Source organism: Bos indicus x Bos taurus, chromosome 3 (assembly GCF_003369695.1).
Source record: "Bos indicus x Bos taurus breed Angus x Brahman F1 hybrid chromosome 3, Bos_hybrid_MaternalHap_v2.0, whole genome shotgun sequence".
NCBI lineage: Eukaryota > Metazoa > Chordata > Mammalia > Artiodactyla > Bovidae > Bos > Bos indicus x Bos taurus.
In genome coordinates, this window is record NC_040078.1 from 56981190 (window position 1) to 56997816 (window position 16627).

Genomic DNA, 16627 nt, shown 5'->3' on the forward strand with positions numbered 1-16627 from the left:
CTTCAAAGGTCAGACTGTGTCTCCCAGCCAGAAGCGGCCTTCTGTGAACCTCCAAGCCCTGACATGTCCCTTAGATACTGACATGTGACGTGGTCTCCATAGTCTCCTAACTTTCCCTGCATATATTTTCAGCTCTGCAGGATAGTGGGCTTGTGGAGGAAAGAAGTCTTCTGTTGTTCTTGTTTCTGTCCCCTACACCACTGAGTCCAAGACTATAGTTGTTTCTCAACACATATTTAATTTTTTTTCAATTTCTGACTCTTCTCTCCCATATCCAAAGAACGTTAGAAAAGACGATCCTCTATTTTATACAGTTTAACTATTCACTCTTTGACTTCCCTGGTGGCTCAGACAGTAAAGGGTCTGTCTACAGTGTGGGAGACCTGGGTTCGATCTCTGGGTTGGGAAGATCCCCTGGAGAAGGAAATGGCAATCCACTCCAGGACTATTGCCTGGAAAATCCCATGGACAGAGGAGCCTGGTAGGCTACAACCCATGGGGTCACAAAGAGTCAGACACGACTGAGTGACTTCACTTTCTTTCACTTTATTCACTCTTTAATTCAGGATAGGTTTAAGCTATGAATACAGTGAACTGGAGTAGAGTTTTAGTTAAGAATGTTCTCCCTTGGGGGACTTCACTGATGGTTCAGTGGTTAAGACACTGCGTTTCCAAGGCAGGGGACACAGGTTCGACTCCCGGTTGGGGAACTAGGATCCCACATGCCCCATGAAACAGTCAAAAAAAGAGAAAGTTTTCTCCTGAGAATTGATCCCTTCATAAAGTGTTGGGCTAGGAGTTTATTTAGGGAAGGAAAGGACAGAATAGAAAAGGTGGTAGGCCCTAAATGGGTCCTTCCCTCTAGTGTTACCTCATTGTTTACTGTGAGGTGTGTATATACTCAGGAGAGCAGATACATCCATATTTAGATTCAAATTCAAAAATCATAGAACAAGGAGCTAAGGTTTATGATGATGTCCTGAGCACAGTTACCTGCCTCCCCTTCCTGCAAAAATCCTATAGAAACCTTAAAAATAAGATGCTTTAAAATACTAAATCAAAACTGTCCTGGAAGAGTAGAAAGCAACATCCAGGGACTAGAAATGGAGGCACTCTCGGAAGATAGAAAGCACACGGGACTAGAATGACAGTGAAACCGGAAGTGAGGCGCTACGAAGAAGTCCTGGACAAATTCCAAACTCACAGTCGACAAATGCAAAGCTGGAGCGAAGGGGAGATGGAAGGGGAGATGGGAGTGAGAAATCATAAGAGCAATTAATTAGAAGAAGTACACTTGGAACAGCTGAACCAACGAGGCAACACTCCCTCCCCCTCACCATGCTTGCGTATTAGCTAATAATTAATGCCTTTGCCTTCTGGGTAAAGCCTGGAGAATAGTTCCCGGGGGAAGGAAAGGGATCTGCCTATAGAGGGGCCCTTGATGGGGGCTGGGGAGTGCAGCAGAGGCAGAGCAGAGGCAGAGACAACCTTGGATCCCTGTAAGAGCTGCCAGAGAGAAAACTATAAAAAGTAAAACTGCTCATCTTGGAGTAAGATGGCCAAGCGCTCTGGGTTGCCCAGACAATTCCAATTTATGTTACAATCCTCACACAATTACTATTTTTTTTTTCATGCTCGAAAATGTCTCAATTTGGATAATAAATGATATAGCCATCTTATCCATAAGTGAAATACATTGAAGCCATGTTTCTCAAACCAGTGCCCAGGCATATGTGAGGCTTCAGTCCTTCCCAGACCGTTATGCCTGAGCAAATTATCATGCATGCACAAGGCTCATGTTATCACACAACATGGATACCATAGTATAAACACAAATGCAAATTCAGGTTCTGACACTGCTTGTCATACTCAATGTTTTAGAATCTGCAATTAATATTTCAAAAGATTATTATTAAAGTGAAAACCAGATTTTAAAATTCTCTTAGAGGACTAATAGACTTCTAGGAATATATATGAAGGCACTTTCTAAGGATTATTAAATATTAAAGGTGATTATTTTAAAAAAGGAAGAGCAATTTGCCTCACTGGGAACAGAGATTATTCAGAAAATTAAATACAATTAAAAAAAAAATTCAATTCGTTTCAGAAGAGATTCAAGTAGACAATGTATCTGATAATAAAAACAAGGTACTGTTCTTCTTAAAGTCTTCAGACAACAAAAAAAGGAATTCTTTAAATAGATAAGCATAAAGTCTAAATAAGAAATTTAGGACAATCTTCATAATTGAATGTGTTATAGATGACAAATGGAGATCTGAAAAACCCTAGGGTATCTCTCAAAATATGGCACAAAAGGATAGGTGAGCAAATATGAAAAAAGTAGAGATTTATGGGATCAGGAACTGGCTAATGGAAATTATAAAAGCATAAGACAGGGACGGCAAAAAGGAAAAGATAACCAAAGACATAATACAAGAAAATTCTCTGAACAGAAGGGAAGATATGAGTCTTTAGATTTAAAAGATCAAGTAACAATGAGCAGTATGAGTGGGAAAAAAAGAGAAAAAGAAACCTATTTAGAGATGCATCCTAATAAAATGTCAGAAATCTAAGAACAAAGAAAAAAAGCTCAGACTTCCAGAGAGAAAAAAATAGGCTACTCACAACAAAATTAAGGTTGAATTGATGTTAGATTTTTATCAGCAACACTTCGTGCTAGAGATAAATATGGTAATGAATTTAAAGAAGAAATTATTATGTAATAAAAATTATTTTAAACCTAGAGTTATTTATCCAATCATACTATTTAGAGAAAGGGAATAAGATTTTTGCTTTAAAAAAAAAAAAGCTAAAACATTTGCACCTACAAACGTGAATCCTACAAGAAAAATAATTTTTCACAAGAATTTCCAAGAAAACAAACCAAAAGAAGAAGAAAGAATTAAAGAAATGGCTGTGTGAGAGTTAAAAGAAGTTCAGTTGAACCAAAGGAAATAAATAAAGCTAAAAAGACATTTAAAAATAATCCATTTGACCTCAGCACACTCAGAAAGTTCTCTATTGAGGGAAATAGGCTGGTGAGACAGAATTTGTTTCTCTCTCTTTAGGTCTACCCAAGGACTCCTTGGATTGCAGTGAATAATATTTGCATAATCACTAGACTTTCGTATTGGTTTTAAATTTTTTAAATCAAATTACAAGTTAAATACAGAAAACATTATAATCATAAGACAAAATGCTAATATAAACTTTAACAATGTGAAAATGACATAGTCAAATTGGGAGAAAAGGGAAGAACTATAGAGGGTGTTCGGAGAAGGCAATGGCAACCCACTCCAGCACTCTTGCCTGGAAAATCCCATGGACGGAGGAGCCTGGTGGGCTGCAGTCCACGGGGTTGCTAGGAATCAGATATGACTGAGAGACTTCCCTTTCACTTTTCACTTTCATGCATTGGAGAAGGAAATGGCAACCCACTCCAGTGTTCTTGCCTGGAGAATCCCAGGGATGGGGGAGCCTGGTAGACTGCCATCTGCGGGGTCGCACAGAGTCAGATGCGACTGAAGCGACTTAGCAGCAGCATAGAGGGTATAAGTAAACTATTAATTTTTCATAGCAGGAAATAAATAGAAGTCTAATTTCAATAAATCAAGAAGTAGAGGTATTAATTAAAATTACAAAGTTATTCTTATTACATTTGTAATAACTAAATACAACTAAAAAACTGAGAATGTAATTTAAGATGGAAAATCAGTGATTTTTGCAATTGCGCTTAATACTTCATATCCTATAATAAGAAACCAATAGATGATACTCAAAATTGGTACATCGATAGGCAGAAATTGTAATGGTAACTATGATAAGAGTTATAGAGAGAAACTTTCAACAGTTTCTACGGGGCATTTGTTATTTTATATTACTCCCTTTCTACAATTCTTTATATTTGTTTGTAAAATAATTAATTTAAAAAGATTTGGATATGTGCTTTTCACAATCCACAGAACCAAAAGAAATCTCCTTTGAAATGTTTGTTTTTGCCAAAGATTATTTCATCCACCAAATTGGAATTACTCACTTTTGCTGTAAGGAGAACCCATCACTGACTGGATAGCCTACCCTCATTAGGCTGTATGGCAGAATGAAAGCTCTTAGAAGGGCCAGACCACTTTACATGGCCAGCTGCCATCTGACATCCTTCCAAATTAATGTAATAACAGGGCCAATGACCAGTCACAGGATGGTTCTCATGGTTAGACTCTCCCCAATTCAAGAGCATTATATCCTCATGGTGCAGGCATTATCTCATTGGGATAGGTTTGGACAAGATTTTATTCCCACATTATAGATGATCGAGTGGAGGTTTCAAGAAACTGACTTATCCCAGCTCTTAAACCCAGGTACCCTAATTTTATCACACTTCCTCACCACCTCTCTGAAGAGAGGAAAAGGTTTTTACATTGCTCAAGGCAAGGAAATGAAAAGGCTACGGCACCTATTTGCAAGATGACAATAAAATGGAAGAGAAAGCAATCAATCTTCACCATGCACACATCTCCAAACCATTACAAATTCAATTAACCAAAGTTTGGAAGGGAACAATAAAATATTTCTCTTTCTTGGCCTAATAGCTTGATCTCAACAATGATTTCAAAACCAAAACATTCTTCTGTAATTTGAAGTGAACTTAGACAATGTATCTATTATACCCCTTTCTCTATTGTGCACAAATATAAAAACATGCTTTTAGACATATCCAGTTTATAGTTATACTTTGATCAATCATGTAGTTGGTACATTATCCAGACCTTTTACACTTTGTTTTTTTAATCTAACATTTTTAATTTTATTATCTTGTTCTCTACCCTTTCACCATTCCACTTTCCTCAATCATCATGACTATTTGCCCTGTTAAAATTTTTGACTGAAGAAAAGTTCCTGAAGTTTGTGGTATTTTCTAAGAATTTCATCTGCCTGTTAATGCATTGTCCTACACCAATAAAAGAAAGAATCAATGTTGGAAATATTCTGTTTCTACACAATCATACTACATTTGAATAGCATTGACTTAACTTGAAAATAAATATTGATCTTTCTCAAGGAAACTTTTTCCTTTTGGGAATAGAGAAAGTTTTTTTCTACTATAGTTATATTATTTTTTATAATAAAAATAAGGGTGGGAATGGAAATCTTTACATGTGTTCTCTGAAACAGAACTTGTATCTATCCCTGAACAAAATCCGTGGTTACTGAGCAGACAAGATCTCTCGAAAAAAATAAACTAACCAGCCGGGCCTTGGGGGAGTCATTTTCTGAACCAAGTCTCTGCCATTCCTATCTTCTTTTCTCCAAAACTGTTGGCTTTACAACTGAAGACTTGAGGGGTAGATGCCAGTGGAGTTTGCCTTCCTACCCTTTGTAAAAATGAACAGACTATGGAGGGTTTAAAACTAAGCAAAGAATAAGAGAAGCAGAGATGCCTGACAGTAAAACTGACATGGTTACAGAATGCAAGAAACTTACGAGCTGTCCTGGCCTTGATCATGGCTGAGTCTTGAGGTGGGCTGTTTTCCTAAGGCTAAAGACTTTAAAACAAGAAAGCAGGAGGAGTTCCAACAGAATTTTTCCCCAAACTCTCCTTTCACACTCCAGCTAGTCCTTCATCACTGGGGCTGAAATTTGCTGCTAGAATTTCAATCCTTGAGAAAGATTTGTGCTTTTCCAGCGCCTCCTCTGAAACGCAAATATCCTTGAAGCACCAACAAATGAAGCTATTGTCCATATTCTCTAGGATGAGTTTATAAAGTTGTCTTATCCAAAATAACTCGTGAAAGGAAACGGGCTAGACAGAGAAAGGGAAGCTTTGATGACTGATGAAACTGGAGATATGCCTGGAGCTTAAGGCCTCATCCAGGGGAGGGGAGAGGAAGGAAACTGATATTTACTGAATAATTCTGTCTCTCAGGCACTGTCTTAGGTGCCTTATATACAACCTCATGAATAGAGATTATTGTTTCCATTTTTTATATAAGAAAATAAAGGCCCAAAGAGGTTTTTAACTTGTCTATTTCAGTTATCTATTACTGTTTAAGAAACTACCCTAAAATAGAGTTGCTTAAAACAATAATTCTCTATTTCTAACAATTTTGAGGGTTGACTAGGGCTCAGTTAGTTCTGCTGGTCTCACTTGGGTCTCTTAGATGGCTGACAGGCTGGAACCTTCGAGACACCTCATTCACATGACTGGTGCCTAGCTGGGAGCAGCTGGAAGGCTAGAGACAGCTGGGATGCAGGTAGCTTCATTCTGTGTAGCTTTAGGGCCCCTCTCTCTGCATGGTTTGTCCACATGAAAGCCAGACTTCTTACATGACAGGGCTTTGAAGGAGAGGTAGGAGCTGCCAGTGAACATCATGACCACCATATTCTGTTGATAAAAGCCAGTCACAAAACCAGCGTAGATGCAACATCACCTCTCAGAAAAGAGGATGGCAAGGAGTTTGAAGCCATCTGTAATCTACCATATTGCCCTACATCAAGCAAAGGCAACAGGTCCAGAAGTTTTGACTGGCCTTGATGCTCCTGGGCCTGTGAGGTGTTGAATAAGATGATACTGTGATGATACCCAAGGCCGTAAGGAGTTTGGGAGTGGGGAACGATAAAAGGCAAGGACAAGGGCAATAAATATCTGAGGGAGGGAGCTACCTAGCAAAGTTCCCAGGAAAGCTAAGAATCCATACTGGCCCTAATAAATGACTAAAATGTTATCCATCTGGGCCAAGGCTTCAGAGCAGACTCAGATCTCCAGAGGAGATCACAGAATCAATGGACAAGCACTGAGCACTGGACAGTGGGCAAGCATTTTAAGTGACTGAACATATCCAGTTTCCATCTGCACTTGAGGAGCCATCAAATGGCCAGTGAGACAGAAAGATATTCAAGTGTGTTTGATGATATTCTTGAGCCTAAAAATATTGAACGTATCATATAGTCATACTCATTATATGACCTAAGACCTTCAAGGTAACCCTTTTCCCCCATCTGTAACTCATTCATTCACTTATTCATTCATACAATAAATTACTGAGCAGCTACTAGGAATGAACGGAGAAGGCAATGGCACCCCATTCCAGTACTCTTGTCTGGAAAATCCCATGGACGGAGGAGCCTGGTGGGCTGCAGTCTATAGGGTCGCGAAGAGTCGGACACGACTGAGCGACTTCACTTTCACTTTCCACTTTCCTGCATTGGAGGAGGAAATGGCAACCCACTCCAGTATTCTTGCCTGGAAAATCCCAGGGACGGCAGATCCTGGTGGGCTGCCGTCTGTGGGGTCACACAGAGTCGGACATGACTGAAGCGACTTAGCAGCAGCAGCAGCAACTAGGAATGAAACACCATTCTGTGGGCTGGGGATACAGCAGTGAATAAAAGAGAAAATCCTGACCTCTATGAAGTTTGCATTTTTTTAGAGTGAATAAGAATACCCAAATAAACAAGAAAATTACACAACATCTCATAGTGATACAAAGGGGGCTAGAAAGTGTGTATTGAGGTGTTTGGGGGGGAGCAATTTTATTTAAAACAGTAGTCAAAGGAGGCCTCCTGGAAGATATGACATTTGAACAAAGGTATGAAGAAGGAGAGGCAGTGAGCTCCGCCTGTATCTGGGAGAAGGGCATCCCAGGCAGAGGAAATTCCTGAGCAGAAGCATGCCTGGCTGCTACTGTGCTGAGTACAGAGAGCAAGGGTAGAAACATTCACTCTTCAATTCATTAATTTAACAGTATCTATGAAACCCCAGGGCTTCCCAGGTGGCTCAGTGGTAAGGAATCTGCCTGCCAATGCAGGAGACTTGGGTCAATTTCTATATCGGGAAGATCCCTGGGAGGAGAAAATGGCAACCCACTCCAGTATTCTTGCTTGGGAAATCCCATGGACAGAGGAGCCTGAGGGCTATAGTCTATGGGGTGGCAAACAATCAGACGCGACTGAGCAAGCACACACGCACGCATTAAACACCTACTACTCACCAGCATTATACTCAACACTGGGTGTACAGAGATACATAGGTCACTTACCCCAGAGGAGTCGAAAATCTAGAACAGGAGACAGGCAAACAAAACTCCTGACACAGCATTTAAAACCATGATGTTGGGAGTAAGCAGTCTCTCCACAGGCACGTTGCTCAGCTTAGCTGAAAATGTCTGTTCTCAGTCCATCTGTCGATGGATCAGAGAGGCAAGGGTTGTGTTTTGTACTTGAAATAGAATCTTCCCATTTCCTCAAATATTACAGGATCAAAATTTTTATTAAATGCAAATTTTATTATTGCACTTTAAAGCAAAAGTGCTGGGTAAACTGCATAATATAATCATCATATGAATATCACTTTGAATTAGTATTGCAGATACTTCTAACTACTTAATTATTTATTTTTAAAATATATTCCAATATTTTAATTATGTTCAGTTAAGTGTACTTGAATATTTGCAGCACTCTGCATTATTTATATTAGAGAAAAAGCAGCCTAAATCAACGCGCTCTGGCATTCCATAATTTGTGCTTGCATATCTCTAAAGTAGATTTATATATAGCTATCAAATGGTTATTCTGGATATGCTATGATTTAAAATTTTTATCTGAATTTTATTTTAATGTACCACAAAAATAAAATTTATTGGTTTCTTTATACCAGTAAGTGTCTTATCTGATTATTCATATTCAATATTTGCAGAATACTAACTAGAGCTGCACACTTTTCAATTAGATACAAATGGGTAGATTTCAAATCCCCCTTCCTAACCCCCAGCACACTCTACCCGCCCCCTGCATTCCTGGAAATATTCTAGATTTGGATGATTCAAATTCTCTAGCAGCTCGAGGGTAAAGAGTAAGGGGAAATGTATCACCTTAGAACAACACCATTACAAACAGAGAAAGGGGAGATATTAGAAACCCCCAGGGAATTTACTATCCTGTACCGAGGAGTACAGTGTATTACTGCTTAAAGGAAAGAATTTGGATGGAGAAGCCTACACAGATGTGGGCTCTGCTATAACTGGCCTGAAAAATAATGAGATCTGCTCTGTTCTTTGGTATCTGTCCAATGTCTTTCCTAGTTTCTAAATTCATTTAAGAGTCATTTCTGCATAGAGGATAAAAAATATTAAAGCTACAGTATTTCAATAACCCACTTTATGTCATACAAATCCAGTGGACAGACGCTCACTAAAGAGATTACAGTTTGAATACTTAATCCCAATTTGGATGTTTTTAAACAAGCCAAACCTGGCCTTAAATGCAATGTGCACAATTTAGCTAAGCAGAAAATACTAATGCACAAACATGACCATAAATGTAGCCACAGAATGTGGTAGGTGGAAGCCACCCAATAGCCACCTCTGCACATCACTCATTCAAATCAAAGGCCGAGTAAGTAATGAACATGCCCATTTCCAGGTCAAAGGTACAGGTGGCTTATGACAGATTGTCTCAAAGCCTGGGAAAGAGAAACTACTTAGAATAATAGTCACTTTAAACACCAGGGCTAGGTTAGCAGTTTTATTCAGCCAGGGTTTGGACTTCCAATCTCTCCTACTTTCCTCGGACTCTCTCTCTGAAGAGGACCAGTATATTCTCAATGCTCCAGAATGCGGTTTGTACCTACATTAAGCAATGTCACAAGTATGGGTTCGGGGTTCAAATTTCTCCCCCACATTTGTTAGCTGGACCACTAAGTTAATTGCTTAATTCCTCTGTGCCTCTGTTCCATGTGTGTTCATTTGATACATAGTAGTTGTAATAGACGGAGAAGGCGATGGCACCCCACTCCAGAACTCTTGCCTGGAAAACCCCGTGGGCGGAGGAGCTGGTAGGCTGCAGTCCATGGGGTTGAAAAGAGTCGGACACAATTGTGCAACTTCACTTTCACTTTTCACTTTCATGCATTGGAGAAGGAAATGGCAACCCACTCCAGTGTTCTTGCCTAGAGAATCCCAGGGACGGGGGAGCCTGGTGGGCTGCCATCTGTGGGGTCACACAGAGTCGGACACGACTGAAGCGACTTGGCAGCAGCAGCAGCAGCACCAGTAGCGGCAGTTGTAATAGGGGCTTCTGTGGTAGCTCAGCAGTAAAGAATTTGCCTCAGTGCAAGAGATGGGAATTTAATCCCTGGGTCAGGAATGTCCCCTGGAGGAGGGCATGGCAACCCACTCCAGTGTTCTTGCCTGGAGAATCCCATGGACAGAGAGGAGCCTGGTGGGCTGCAGTCCATGGGGTCGCAAAGAGTTAGAATGACTGAAGTGACTGAGCACACACACGCACAGTTGTAATAGGCTCATGATATAAAGTCATTTTGAGAATTCAAAGGTACTTAGGACAATGCCTGGGCCCTGAGAATAAGGTCTAACTATTATCACTGAGGATACTATTGGAAAACCAGAGGCCAGGGGTTCCTAGCAAAGCCCTGTATGGTAGTAGTTTGGGGGGGGGCGGCGCATCATCATCATCTCTCCAGTCTGACCCTGTTGTCTGCTTCATCTCCTTCATTTTTCTTGCCCTTTGCCTTCCTCTTCAATCACTGTTCAAAGTAAGTGAACTCAATAGATATTTGTTGAGTGAATAAGCTGTCAGGCTACTAACATGCAGGGCAGCAAAGATACCATATCCTTGAGAGACAACTTATGAGGGAAACGCGCTTATAGCTGTTTCTTGTACATATTTTGGTGAATAAAATTTGACTGGGTAAAATACCACAAGAAGGAATGGGAGAAAAGGGAAGGACGGACAGAAGGAGGGAGGAACAAAGGACGAGAGAGAAGCGTAGGAGGGAGGGAAGGAAAATCAGAGAGGGATGGAGCACACCCTCCTGCCTTGGGGAAGCTGGCAACAATAACTGCAGTATCGCGATAAAAATAAGTGGTTAAAAATAACATACTTTGCTTTGTTTAACTCATAATCAAGACCTATTTGCATGTCATACTGAATACGGCAATAAAATTATGAATTTCACATTTTAACATGTCTTGTAAAAGAACTTCACAATAATAAACACTTTCATTCTTCTCTTCCATAAGTGGAAATAAAATCCTCACAAGCTTGAAATACCAGTGAAAAAATCCCAAGGGTTTTGTTTCTTACTCTGGCAACTTCAGTAATTTCATTTAAAATTGGTCCTATTAAAATATCACAATTTCATCTTCACAAAAAGAAAACTCATATTTTCCCACCTTGAGTTTCTCATCTAACTCAGAGAGTGGTCAAATAAAGCTCAGAAACTAGGAGACATGTCTGACTCTCCCATTTCCTCCCCATGATAAGAGAGTTGAACAACCCATGGACACACAAGAAGCCAGGACTAGCGAGTTCTCATCCCATCTCATCTGTGCTTCCCAGACTCTTCAACGGGTACCCTTAAATATATAATAGGAATCATCTCTGTGGGATAGCTTTATAGCAGTGATTAGGTCAGGAAGGATTATGTTGGTAGAGTGATTAGTACACAGAAAGTGCTCAAGCAATGTTAATATCAAAATCATTACCATCATTAGTATTTTTACGAAGCAGAGAAGTGATCTTGGAAAAGTCCTTTAACCTCTCGTCTCTTTTTCCTTATTTATAAAGCCAGAGTTCAGATAAGATTCTAAAGTCATTTCTGGCTATAAAACAGATAAATTTGTGAAGAGCTTCATAGGTTACAAAGCACTTTTGTGTACATTCTCTCATTCATTCTTTGCTACCCTTTGGGGACAAGTGGTACCGTTTCCCATTTAAAGATTAGGAAATAGAGACTAAAAATAGCTAAGGAACTGGTCCAAAATAATTTATGTCAATTGATAGAAAAGTCAGGACTTAAACCCTGGATTTCTGACACTAAAACCATGTTCTTTTCCACGCTAATTCTATCCCCTAAGCTGCCTGCATTGACCCTATGTTCCCCATTTCTAGTGCCACCATCACTATTCAGACTCCTATTCACTTATTTATTTACTTACTCACTCAACCAATATTTGTTGAATTCCAGGAACTAAGACAGACATTAAGAATATAATGGTGAGCAAAAAAGATGTATTCCTTCCCTCATGGAGACTATGGTTTAACGGAGGAGTGAGAGTGTCATGGAAATAATTATTAGCTTAGATCATGGTAACGAAATGCATATAAGAGTCTGAAGACATGTAATAACAGGATTTGGCCTATACTCGAGAAGTTTGTGAATGATTCCCCAAGAAAATGACTTGAGTTATTCCCAAAGGACGAAGAGTGGTAAGAAGAGTCTGCCAGACAGAATGAACAGCATATACAAAGGCCCTGATTTGGGAGGGAGCACGGCACAGTCAAAAGAGTCAGAGAAGAACATTGCAGGGAAAACTACAAGAGTGAGGAGCAAAGTGATTCAAAATTATGCTGGACAGGCAGACCAAGATAAGGCCACATAAGGTCATAGCAACCAAGCTATTCACCTTTATCTTAAGAGCAGTGAGAAGCAGAAAAACAATGTGATCAGATTTTAATTTTGTGAAGACCATTCCGGTTGTGGTGTCTCCAGGATGTATGGGGCAGGGCAAGAGTGGATGTAAATGGATGTTTGGGAAGCTGATGCAGTGTTCAGGTGAGAGAAGACTGAGAGAAGCTAGAGAGATAGCAGAGATGGAGAGAAATTGGTAGACCAAGTCAACAGAGTATTGTGGTGGACTAGATATAGGATAATTTTGACAGATTCCCAATTGTTCTTCCTGCATCTGCTTTTTTCAGTTTATGAGCCATTCCGTGTGCCACTGCAAAACAATCTATCTTTCAATGGTTTTTCATCCAAAGAATACTCATTGCTCATTTTCTATATATGTTTTTTTCCTGTTATCTAGAATTCCCTCTCAGAGAAGGAAATGGCACCCCACTCCAGTACTCTTGCCTGGAAAATCCCATGGACAGAGAAGCCTGGTCCATGAGGTCGCGAAGAGTCGGACACGACTGAACAACTTCACTTTCACTTTTCACTTTCATGCGTTGGAGAAGGAAATGGCAACGCACTCCAGTGTTCTTGCCTAGAGAATCCCAGGGACGGGGGAGCCTGGTGGGCTGCCGTCTATAGGGTCGCACAGAGTCGGACACGACTGAAGCGACTTAGCAGCAGCAGCAGCAGCAGAATTCCCTCTGTTCTCCATATATGTTCAAATTATGTCCATCTTAATGCGATGCTTAAGTCCATCCTCATTCATTAATAATCATCCAGTATTTGTTGAACACTTACTATATTCCAGGCATTGTTTTAGGTGATAGAGATACAGTGGTGAGTAAAAAATATTCCCTGACCTAATGGAACTTTTGTTCTAGATCTCTTTGATTCCCTCTCTCTCAGAAACCATATCATACAAGTTAGTGTTGTCTTTTTTCTATTTGTCTCATAGTAATAATCTTGCCTCCTTAGATAAAATTAAACCTCCTTGAAGCAACGACAAATGTCTTCATTGCCTTCCAAATTTTCATCACCACCTGCAACATATAAGAACTTAAATGACTCAAAAAGATTGGTTGTAATATGAAAACTTTATATTTTTATCACTGAAGACAAAATGCTTTCACATTCACTATATCATTAGGACATCTCTAAGTTATAAAGTTGGAGAAGGCGATGGCACCCCACTCCAGTACTCTTGCCTGGAAAATCCCATGGATGGAGGAGCCTGGTGGGCTGCAGTCCATGGGGTCGCTAAGAGTTGGACACGACTGAGAGACTTCACTTTCACTTCTCACTTTCATGCATTGGAGAAGGAAATGGCAACCCACTCCAGTGTTCTTGCCTGGAGAATCCCAGGGACGGGGAGCCTGGTGGGCTGCCATCTATGGGGTCGCACAGAGTCGGACACGACTGAAGTGACTTAGCAGCAGCAGCAGCAGCAAGTTATAAAGTACTATTAGAAATGTGTTGTTGCTATTATTAATGTTAATATTATTATTACTATAGACTCACAATATCTACTGACTAAACCGTAAGTCTCTTCCCAGTCTTAATTCTGGTGGGTTGTCAATAATAATTATTTCACAACTGAGAAGCTACATGTAAGATAATATTTCTTTGTTAGAAAATCCAGTTGCCATCACTGAAGAAGAATGGGCATTCGCTGACAGTAATCTAAAATAACAGACATCAAAGGTATGTAAATCCTCATTTACTCCTCCGGCATGCTACAAGGAGGCAAAGTTCCAAAGGAACACCTCCCCATAGTTGCTCCAGCTCACCTTTCAAGATAGCCCTTCTATTTTTGAAACTGTAATTTTTACTTGTTGGGAGATTGTCCAACCCAGTTCCAAACACACTGTGAGCTGGTTCCTAGACTCAGAAGGCTTTTTGACATCCTGTCTACAATGGTTAATCCATCCTCAGTTCCCCAACCTATGGAGAACAAGGATAAAGACAGCCCCTTTTACCCAGATTTAACTTTGTGGAAACCAACAGAATAACAGACTTGGAAAGAAAATGAAATGTAATTTGTTGACAAAGACATGTTTTTCCCCTTTAGAAACAAGCATTGAAATTCAGTGTGTCAATAAAGCCTCCACATTTTCTTCCATCACAACTAATATCTCCTAGTGACCTGACTTGATTGAAGGTTTTGCATGAATCTTAAATGAGAGCAGAACTGAAAAAGCTCTAGGAATACCAGACACCTACAGTTGCCACACTTCATATTAAATAACTGAGAAACATATGCCTTAAGTGGCATATTGCTTCATATTTTTCTAGAGAAATATTGGAGTTGATTATCAGGGACTTAAAGAACAACACAAAGAGCCACATTAAAAACTATAAGGACTCCAAAAGTCTATGAAAATTAATTTCAGAGGCACATGTTTTAATAGAATCTATTGTGGCATGAGGCTGAAAAGTCATTAAATATAGTGTTTTACATATGTAGTTTAATCATTTAAACTCATCTCCAGTTTGGCATTTAAATTGCTAGCTGATTATATCATTTTCATGGACACATTTGGAGGTGTCTACTTTTGCCCTATTTTCTGGGAATTTCTGCTGTTCTTGGCTATAGGTGATTAGTCCACAGGTACACATTTGACCCCAGTTGGGTCAACCAGGTACTCTTACTGGGTATTTGGAGCTGAAACCAGGAGAATATTTATTAGACTCTATAGGTGCCTACGGAGAAGGCAATGGCACTCCACTCCAGTACTCTTGCCTGGAAAATCTCATGGACGGAGGAGCCTGGTAGGCTGCATTCCATGGGGTCGCTAAGAGTCAGACACGACTGAGCGACTTCACTTTCACTTTTCATTTTTCTGCATTGGAGAAGGAAATGGCAACCCACTCCAGTGTTCTTGCCTGGAGAATCCCAGGGACGGGGAGCCTGGTGGGCTGCCATCTATGGGGTCTCAGAGTCGGACACGACTGAAGCGACTTAGCAGCAGCAGCAGCAGCATAGGTGCCTAGACATATAACACATAGTTTCTTCATGTGATCTGAGAAAACAAGAAACCCATAGGGAGTCTGTGGGAGAGGGAGAGAGAAAGAGGGAAAGAAAGAGAGAGGAAGGAAGAGGAGGAGAAGGAGGTGGCAAATGAATACATAGGAGCAAAAATGAGAAATAAAGCTACCTTTTTAAGTTTCTAGCCCCATCTGCACATTGTTAGAGCTCGGCGTTGAAGCCACTGGCCGATGAACTCGCAAGTATAGGCAGTGTGCTAAATGAGGAGCAAGTTTTTCTCTAGCACCTCAAGGGTCTCTGGCCTAAAGTATGGAGTTTGATAGTAATACTTGCTATAAAAGTATAATTTTAACATATGAGAGCTTTAAGGAGAGATGAAGACATTTTAAAAATAGCCTGTGCTTTCTTCTGCTTTTCCCCAGTATTTCTTACTCTTCTCAGGCATTACTTGGTCCTTCTGTTTTCAGACTAACTTGATGTATCCTGTTGTAAGATCCTAGGAAGGGAGCTCACTCAGTGGGTCTGATGTGGTGGATGCTCATTTGGGAAGTCCTGCACACGTGTGGGTGCCATCTTCTATGAACACCCATGGGAGGTCATGCCTGATCTCTGCTTCTACAGAGATCCTGAGCAGACTGAAAAGGAAGAGCAGGAGACAGCTGAGAAGGCTGTGACCAAGGAGGAACTTCAGGGTGAATGTCCCACTCCAGCTCCAGAGTTCACTGCTGCTCAGCCTGAGGTGGTGGACTGGTCTGAAGGCTTGCAGGTGTCTTCTGCACCTATTCAGTAGTTCCTCGCTGCAGACTGGTGTGCTCAGCCTGCCACTGCAGACTGGTCTGCAGCTCCCACTGCTCAGGCCACTGAATGGGTAGGAAAAATTGCTAAGTGGTCTTAAATTGTTTTTTCACACTCTTAAAATGGAAATTCACTTGATGGAAAATAGTTTCTTTGAAAAAAAAAAGTACCTAGTTCCATTCTTGTCCTAGAGTCTGGCTGCATTCCTACACTTGGGTTCCATTAGACATCCTGGAACTCATAACAAATTCTCTCCTTTTTGCATAATGAGGTTCAAGTTTGTTTCTGTTGCTTGCAACCAAAGAGTCCTATACAAAACTCTCTTTATAGTAATCAGACACAGCCTGGTCTAGAAGGCCATGCATTCATTTATTCCATAATCATTTGCCAAACTGCCAAACCAGGTCCTGAGAACACAGCCATGAATTAGTCACAAT

The 16627-nt window shown here is 40.4% G+C and overlaps 1 non-coding gene across 1 annotated transcript; it reads left to right on the forward strand.

The window, feature by feature from the left end:
* The first annotated feature begins 15585 nt into the window (after positions 1-15585).
* Positions 15586-15735, forward strand: LOC113890594. Its single transcript, XR_003510553.1, has one exon. It is a non-coding gene; the product is annotated as a small nucleolar RNA SNORA62/SNORA6 family (small nucleolar RNA).
* The last annotated feature ends 892 nt before the right edge of the window (positions 15736-16627 follow it).